The sequence below is a fragment of the Pocillopora verrucosa genome, chromosome 6 (genome assembly GCF_036669915.1).
Source record: "Pocillopora verrucosa isolate sample1 chromosome 6, ASM3666991v2, whole genome shotgun sequence".
Taxonomy (NCBI): Eukaryota; Metazoa; Cnidaria; class Anthozoa; order Scleractinia; family Pocilloporidae; genus Pocillopora; species Pocillopora verrucosa.
In genome coordinates, this window is record NC_089317.1 from 4,604,920 (window position 1) to 4,614,754 (window position 9,835).

Consider the following 9,835-nt stretch of genomic DNA (forward strand, 5'->3'; position numbering starts at 1 on the left):
AAAATGTATGAAGGATGATGATGTATTAGCAAGAGTTGGGTAGATGCCTCTTGAGTATTTCTATAAGTTTCGTATTGTAACTATTACTCACACGGCATTTTATGGCTTGGGCTTAAATGAAGTAAATTCCTTGGTTGTTAAGAGCTCTACTAGTTATGATCTTAGAAAATCGCAAAATGTTTTAATTGATAGATCTAATACTGAACTTGGCCATGGTTCTTTTACACTGTTGTGTATTCCGAATAAAAAGGCCAGGAACACAGTAACTAGATCAAGATGGCGGAAGAACTATTTTTAATCTGAACAGAAAACCTCGTGTACAATACCAAATATGGAAAACAGGTCTCGTGACACTAACTTCTACGTAGAACAGGGAAACCAAATGTAGGAAAAATCTAACAATTTCCTCCCTTTTAAGACTCAATAGTACACTAATGAAAAGAAAGAATAAAACAAAATCCAAGAAACAAATTTCAAAGTATCTTAGATAACATGTTGGTACTGTGACCACAGAAAGAAACACCACAGTTCCCTCTAGCCGCAAACATAGTCCTTCAACTTAGGAGGTGGTTTAACCAAACGACCGGCACGGGTGGTAATCGATTCAGGTTTCGGATCTAGTTGATGACCTTGTGGTTCTGGAGGGGAAAACTCCCCAATAGGCGTCACAGCCAAAGGTGGTGCATCCTTCCACTCAGTCTCCGTAGCTACAGGCGGTGTGTCATGTTCTACCTCCTCCGGAACAGCACAATCATCCATCGTTTCCGCGTCAGGTGGGCAAAGGTTGCTATCCCGTAGCTGCTCGACATGACGTTTCCAGGTTTGGTCGTTTACCTTGACTTTGTACAGGACTGGACCCGTTTGTTCAATGACGGTGCCACGCACCCATTTTGGACCTCTGCGGTAGTTGCGGACCCATACGTTCTGGTTTTGGTCAAAAGACTTTAAAGTGCGGTCATTGGGCTGGAGCAACTTCTTGTTAACTTTTCTTGAAACATCCGGCTTAATCAGATCCAACCTTGTCTTAACATTCCGACCCAGGAGAAGCTGTGCAGGGCTAAGCTCAGTAGTGGCGTGTGGCGCTGATCGATAAGCTAACAGGAACCTATCAAGCTTGTGTTGCAGGGTTCTACTGGACTTGTCAGCCTTAACTCCTTTCTTGAAACTCTGTACTAATCTTTCCGCCTGACCATTGGTTGATGGATGGTAAGGTGCACCAGTGACATGCTTTATACCGTTCGCAGTTGTAAATTTCCTAAAGGTTTCGGACGTGAACTGTGGACCATTATCTGACACCATCTGGTCAGGGAGTCCCATGCGGGCAAACAGAGAGCGCAGCGTGCTAACGGTTTCTTCAGCAGTGGTGATCTCCATCACGAAGATCTCCGGCCACTTGCTGTGGGCATCGATCACTACCATGAGCATCTTTCCCTCGACTGGTCCGGCAAAGTCAATATGCAGTCTTTGCCAGGGAAGGGAAGGGTACTCCCATCGATGCAGGGGTGCACGGGCTGGATTATTTGCCAACTCTTGACATCCCTCACAGTTTCGGACGGCCCCTTCTATGTCCTTGTCAATGTTTGGCCACCAAACAAAACCCCGGGACAAACCCTTCATCTTGACCATACCAATGTGACCCTCGTGAAGCGTTTCTAAAACTCTCTCTCTCAGTTTGGCTGGGACGACTACTCTACTACCCCACATTAGAACTCCATGATGAATCGTGATTTCGTTACCGCGATGGGCATAGTGGATGAGCTCTGGGTGAAGTTCGGTCCCTTGCCATCCTGACTGCACAAGCTCCAGAACACGGGAAAGTACTGGATCCCTACGGGTCTGCATTCTCAAGTCGTGCTCTGTAACGGGGAGGGCCTCGACAACGGTGGTATGGAATATTTCAACTTCATCGGGCTTGTCAGCGGGCGCTGATGGTTGAGGTAGGCGAGATAAACCATCACAATTGGCATGTTGCTTGGTACCTCGGAACTCGATATTGTATGAAAAAGCTCCTAGGAAGAGACACCAACGTTGAATCCTCGCTGCTGCTCTGACTGGCACAGCCTTCCCGGGGTCCATTATGTACTTCAAAGGCTGATGGTCGGTGACCAAGGTGAAGTGGCGACCCTCCAGGTACATTTGGAACTTCTTCACACCCCAGACCAAAGATAATGCTTCTTTCTCGATTTGTGAGAACTTCTTCTCTGTTTCGGACAGGGACCGGGACGCATAAGCGATAGGACGCTCTACTCCCTCAGCAGTACGGTGTGACAAGACCGCTCCGAGACCATACGAGGAGCTGTCTGTGGCAAGAACTAGTGGTGAGTCAGGGTCATAGCGCATCAGAACCCTATCCTGTAGCAACATTTCTTTCACCACAAGAAAACTAGTTTGTTCCGCAGCTCCCCACAACCACGTCACATCTTTCTGTAACAGCCGATGAAGTGGAGCAAGATGAGTGGCCAGATCGGGCAAGAATTTGGCGTAATACTGGACCATGCCAAGAAAAGCACGCAGTTGAGTAACATCCTGAGGTTTCGGCATCTCAGTGATAGCCTTTACTTTCTTTGGGGATTGGTGCAGTCCTTCTGCAGAGATGACGTGTCCTAGGTACTCCACAAAACTTCTAAGGAATTTACACTTTTCTCGGTTGGCTTTCAAACCATATTCTTCCAACCTCTTCAATACTGCGACTAACCGCTCCAGGTGTTCCTCTATGGTATGGCCGGTTATAATGATATCATCCAGGTAACAGAAGACCCCTGGTAGTCCTTGCAGGATCTGATCCATAGCTCGCTGCCAGATGGCTGGCGCCGAAGCTACACCATAAGGAAGGCGCTGGTACTGGAACAAACCACGGGTTGTGTTAATGGTGAGGAAAGGCCTGGAGTGCTCCTCAACCTCCATTTGTAAGTAAGCCTGACGAAGGTCAATGACGCTGAACAACGTTCCCCCACCTAGGCTGGCGTAAATATCATCAATGCGGGGAAGTGGGTACTCGTCTACCTCCAGCTGTGAATTGATGGTCACTTTGAAGTCACCACACACTCTTACACTGCCATCCTTCTTCACAGGTGTCACAATTGGAGCAGCCCACTCACTAGTAGCTACCTTCTTTATAACTCCTTCAGCTTCCAGCTCTCTCAATGCTTCGTCCACTGCTGGTTTACGAGCCAGCGCTACTGGGCGGGCTTTCCAGAATCGAGGCCGGGCATCCTCTTTAACTTGGATCCGTGCTTGGATATTCTTCATTTTGCCCAAACCTTCAGAGAAAACATCTCCATGCTTACTCAGGACATCTTCCAGGGCTGGAATGGTGTCGGATGTTTCCAGACGAAGTAAGGGCCAGTCCAGATGGATAGATTCCAGCCATTCTCTGCCAAAAAGGGTGGGTCCCTCATTCTTCACTACATATATGGGAAGTTTCTTTGACTGTCCCTGATACTGCACAGTCACATGGCAAAACCCCATAGGCTTCACTGACTCTCCTGTGTATGTGCGCAACTTCAAGGTGTCCTTTAAAGGAATGTGGCGGAGGTAATCCAAATACACCCTCTCACTCATGACTGACACCACTGAACCTGTATCCAGCTCCATAGTCACTGGGCGGCCTTCAAGGTAGATCTTAAGTGAAATGGGCTTTGTGTTTTTAATGTCTGAGACATGGTACAGGTTCCCAAATTCTCCATCACTTTCTTCGGAATCATCACCCTCCATGACATTTATTCCAGCCTCAGTCATCTGTGAGGTGGCCTGTCTCTTCCTACATGCTCTCTGTGTATGTCCAATGATGCCACAATGAAAACAGCGTTCTTTCATGAAGGGACACTTTTGTGAGTTATGTGACCCTGAACAGCGGTAACAAGGTTTAGACTTCTTACTGTCCTTACCTCGGGGACCCTCGGCCCTAGGTGGTGGCTTGGATATGGCTTGTTCTTCCCCAGTTTTGACAGTGTCAAGTTTATTGATTGGGGTGCCTGGCCCTTGTTCTCCCTGAAGCACCTGAACATCTTTATTAGCCTGCTCAATGGCCAAACACTTTTGAACCGCGAGATCAAATGAAAGGTCGGCGAGTTTTACTTTCAACAATTCCGTAATCATCTTCGAGTCGCGGATACCTGAAACTAATCGGTCACGAAGGCGCTCGGTTCGCATGGCCTCTCCAAACTTACATTCTGTGGCCAAGTGCTTCAGTGTGGCTACATAATGACTAACTGACTCACCGGAATTCCTGGCTCGGTTGTCGAACTCATACCTCGCAACCAGCGCTGATCTTTCAGGTTTCAGTTGTTCCCGCATTCGCTCCACGATGATCTCATAGGTAATGGCGTCATCTTTCAGTTGTGTGGGGGCCACTAAATCCTTCGCCAATTGGTAAGTCTCCACCGGAAGGTTCGTCAAAAGTACGGCCTTCATTGTTTTAGGTTCCTTGATCCCATTTGCAAGAAAGTAAAAATCCAGTTGTTCGGTGTAGGACTCCCAATCCGCTCCCACCACAAACTTTGTCACTTTGCCGATGGCTTGACTCGTGTTAGCGCTCGGTGCTTCGTCCGGCATAATTTTATTTTCGTCGTCTCTGTCCCTTTTTGAACGTGATTTGTACGACCCACTCCTGTTAACCGCTTGTGCTTGATCAAAGGGATCCCATCCTCGTCGCCAGTTGTTGTGTATTCCGAATAAAAAGGCCAGGAACACAGTAACTAGATCAAGATGGCGGAAGAACTATTTTTAATCTGAACAGAAAACCTCGTGTACAATACCAAATATGGAAAACAGGTCTCGTGACACTAACTTCTACGTAGAACAGGGAAACCAAATGTAGGAAAAATCTAACATACACACAGGGCAGCAATTGCATGGAATTCATTACCGGATAATTTAAGACACTTTTCCAATCCAATTACCTTTAAAAACAGGCTTAAAAAGGCAAAAAATAATGTTGTAAATAAAAATTTTGGAAAGGGGGGTGGCTCTGTTGTTTATAATAAGAATTCAAATTTCTACTATTTCTGATATATTATGACGCATTTATATTTATGTTCATTCTGTTTCTTATTTAAGACTTAACCCTGGGTTTATTTATCTTATTTTACATTTATTTATCTTTTATCTTAAATTATAGTAGGTCCACATCAGAAGTAAAGTTGCCATTTTTTTAACCTACTTATCAAATAAAGTTATGATAATGACGACGATGATGGGCGATCGACTCCTTTCTGTCACATTTTTTGGAGAGGAATGAAAGAGTATGACAAGTTTACCACCATTTCTAACTCTGTGGATACTCGTGCAGTTTCCTGGCCCTTTGGATGAGGATATTTTGATGATCAAAGTGCAAACAAAACACGGAAATAGGCCAAAAACTTTAAATTTGAGATTTAATTTACTGATGATCAAAAAAATTTGGGGATTTGAACCTATGACCTCAGTAAATGACTGTGAATATATGAAAGTCATATATTTGAACTGTGATAAAGACATCAATATGAAAGTGATCTTTGCAATAATGAACACTTCTTAAGCAGTAACACTACTTAGATTTTTTTTAGGCCTTATTTTCATTACTGCAAAGATCGTTTTCATATTCATATCTTTATCAGCAGTTGAAATAAATGACTTTCATATATTCACAGTTGTTTATGTGGAGTAGTGCAACTATTCTTTGCTGCTGTACATGTGAATACCTTTCTGGTGGCATGTCCATCTGCACTCACTATTGTACTGATGAGAATGTAAAGGAGATGTGGTGCACAAGTCTCACAAAATGCCTGTACATCATCAGATCTGTATAGAGATAGACCCCACTCTCATAGTGCCTGTACAAGGCTGAGTGAAATTTTTCCACCAGCGCTTCAAGATTATATAGAAAATGCAATAATAATGTATTTGACTACTCTGTAAGTTATATAGAAATATTTTCAACAATGAACATGTGTTTACTTGTTAAATATGAGCATAGTGCAGAACCTTTATCAGTATTTATATTATTACTTGATTGATGTTGTCCTGGAGATGTTTAACCCTGCAAGTGCAATCATAGCATATCTATGATTATTAACAATATAGTGGATTGGTTACCTTTCTTAGATTATGTCCAGGCATAGGTAAGGTACTTACCATGGTTAGTGTTAAGAAATTGGGTGGACCAGTCTGTGCACCAATTTCCTGACTCTCCCTGTTGAGCTATTAAACTGAGTAGTAGTAAGTTTTGCAGCAGACATTTAACTGTCATAGCTTGTTAATCACATTGACCATCTGTCGAATCTGCTTGGCATGCTAACTGAATTTTGCATGGCACTCCAGCCCCATTTTGCATGAATATTTTTAAGTTATTGATCTTAATTAAGTTATTGATCATGGAAAAAGGTGATAATTATGTCATCATTTGCTTTATTGTTTACCATGTAAATGGTGAAGTATGTAAACCATGAATATCCAGTAGGACATAGAGGCTTTGAATATAACTATCGGAAGTTTTTTTTTCCTTACTAGCTTTTATAAGTAGTCCTCAAGGCAAATGTTTTGTCAGTGTTTCTCAAACAACTTGTGCACCACAGCGTCCCTGGTTGATAACAAGCCTCTTTGCAGTCATGAACACTACTTGAGCAGTAGGCGTATTTTCACTGCAGCTCAAGTAGCGTTCATTACTGCAAAGATTGCTGTCATATCCACGTCTTTATCCACAGTTCAAATATATGACTTTCATATATTCACAGTCGTTCATTCACGGGTTTACTTGGAACCAACATAATGACCAGCTCCCAGTTGGCTTGTTAGCTTAGTTGGTAGAGTGCTGCACTGGTATTGCAGAGGTCATAGGTTCAAATCCTGTACAGGCCTGAATTTTTTTCCAGCCTTATTTTTACTACTGCTCAAGTAGTGATCATTATTGCAAAGATTGTTTTCACATTCATGACTACTTCACATTTTGCCTTACTTTAAGTATTTACTTCAAATTACAACGTACCTGCCTAAAGTTTTGCCATTCGAAGAATAAAAAAATTATTATATTCCATATAATTTACAAAATTTTCATGTCAACTTTATTCTGAGTGTCAGCAGTCACTGGTACAAAACAACCTTTGTTCTTGAGTATGATAACATGAATGATATGCAATTTCCCTCAGATCCCAGAAAACATCACATCTCCAAAAATAAGCTGAAATGTTCCTTGATATTCATGGGTTAACCAGGTCTGCACAGACTGCAAGCAGAGTCTTAGGCTTTAGCAGTGGAATATGTATGAATGACATGTTTAAACAACAACATGCAAAATAACCATCAATAAATTATGGACAAAACTGTGCTGACAGCCTACAGGATAAAGCATAACAAATACAATGACCAATAAACAAACACTTTTTTTAAAAACATAAGCAATCAATAAAATTGATATTAATTTTTTTTTCAGACCAAAAAACTTGTTATCCATCTCACTGATGATTTTCATGTTAAGAATGTGCCTACAGAACCAACTGGTAAAGCTAGTGTGACAATCCATATGGCATCAAGTCTCCCAACCATAGCAGTTGCCCATCCAGTTGATGGAGCAATGATCCTTTTCCAACATCAGTAAATGAGTTAGGTGATTCCTTCAATTAAGATATTATATAGTATTATACCAGTAGCAACATTGCAGACAGCCACAATAGTCACGAACAGCCCAAAAGCCAGCCAGCAATACATGCTTCTAGGTATTCAGACTTTCATAAGTCCCATCATGGGGGAAATATGATAACTAGAAATTTGGAACAGCTTATTGCACCACAACCCAGTGTTCCACACAAGACAACTCAAGAAAGAGGACATACCGCAGAAAGGCCTGCTTCTGTTGCAAATTCATGCCAAAACCACTTTTCAATAGTGGGTAACCTAGCCACCAAAACTCTCAAGGTTCTCACCTTACCTGCCCTTACCTTTTACAATCATGCAATCAATCTCGACAACAAACACCATCAGTAGCCCGACAACAGTTTCCTAACTCAGATGTACCACCACAATCCACTTCGATACATGTTCCATTTTCAACTACACAATCAGTCACATTCTGGAAACTGCCAGTCTTCCTGTCTCAGTCAACAATAGGAGGTCGTTAAGCAGCAACGCTTGTACAGTTATTTCTTTGTTGTTATCTAAGACATACCTAACAAACAAATCCTCACTTCAACTGAATAACCACCAACCACTGACTCCAAGCTGGATTCTAGCCTTCATGTCATGTGTGATGGGGGGAAATCAGGCATATGACTGTTTCATGTAGTCACAATCAGATCTTGGCATTATCAAAGCCATACCTCTTCTCAGAAGCAGCCTGGGTAGTTTGAGCTATGAAGAACAGTTACCCGTTTGTTTTGTCAAGAATCCTAATTCAAGTGAAGAATCTGCTCTGAGTTTTCACCTCCGTAGAAGACTTCCGACACATGCTGCTTTTACTATAATTTATGGTTTAACTATTACATTTGTAAGTGCTCGATGCAAATAACATCATCATCTCATCGCCAGAAATCAAGGACATTTCGAGCCCGCTAACAATTATCAGCGGTATATCGTATTACACTCCGGAACAATAGAATATCAAGAGAATTCAATATAGCGGCGATCACGGCTCGATCTGCAAAGAAGAGTGTTTCGTACCATGACTTGTATAATTTGAGCACCGCAGATCTTCTATTTGATGAAAATAAAAAGAAAAGAAGACCTGCAAGTAAATCTTTGGGATTTTTCGAGGCAGAGCGATGACATGATGTCAGACTAAATTTGCAGTCAATGCCTGGCATATTTTTATTCCGAAAAGGACCTGAGAACTAATTCATTTCCCTGCAAGAACTTAAACAAATATGGCCGACGATTCGAAGATCAGCGTGGTAAAATTTCCGCACAGCCCCATACCTCATTATGCATGCACACCTTAATAATTATGCATTCTACTCTTTGTCTTTGCATACAATAGACAATTCCCTTGGTAATTGAATATATACATCCTTAATTATTACTAAAAGAGGTTTGTTTCCACGGCGTTTCTTTCCGCGCTCTCTCTCTCCATTTTCCCCTCTTTCTCTTCCCCATTTCTCTGGCGGACACTTCACTTATATCTATCCTTCCTTCAAGGCTCCTCTCTTGAGCGGCAGACGCAGGCAGCTGATGGAAATTTTATATTTCTCTTCTTAGGCTGTGGATATACATTTGTTAATGACTCTAAAAATATAAAAATCGGGAACGAAATTTTTGCAGAGTTGCTTAGCTTTTCGTTTTTCTAGAAACGACAGTCGAGATTGCAAAATTCAAGTGAAAAGCAAGCCAACTGTGATTAACGCCTTGAACAAGTCAAGATATACTTTTTTTCTGTCATACAACAAGTTACATAACGTAAATATCATTCTTCTTGGTGCCTTTCCCGGTGTCAGCGATGCCTTTTCCGATGCATCCGTTGGTTAATACAGCATTAAAAATTATTGTTCCAGTCAAAGCTTCAGGAAAATTGCTTAACTTTTTTATCAGCGAAGTATTACTTGATAACATTTCGGCTTTACAACACGATTGTTTTCTGCGACTACAAAACGTAAATTTAATTCTTTATGGTGCCTTTCGGATGCCACCGATACATTCATTGTTTATTCAATCAGTAAAAGATATATGTACGATCAAAACCTTTGAAAAATTGCGTTACATTTTATTTATCGAAGTAAACTGTTTGCATTTCGGCGTTACAACACGATTGTTTTCTGCAACTACAAATGACTTGTCTCTATATGAAGTATTTTAATACTTTAATTTGTTTCACCGCTGGCTACTCGTATCTAGGTCTCTTCTTTCTTCACTCGCCGCCGGTCTAGTTGAA

The 9,835-nt window shown here is 41.8% G+C and overlaps 1 non-coding gene across 1 annotated transcript; it reads left to right on the forward strand.

Annotated features, from left to right (window-relative positions):
- Window positions 1-6,764: 6,764 nt before the first annotated feature.
- Trnat-ggu (transfer RNA threonine (anticodon GGU)) lies at window positions 6,765-6,837 on the forward strand. Its single transcript has one exon. It is a non-coding gene; the product is annotated as a tRNA-Thr (tRNA).
- Window positions 6,838-9,835: the final 2,998 nt, after the last annotated feature.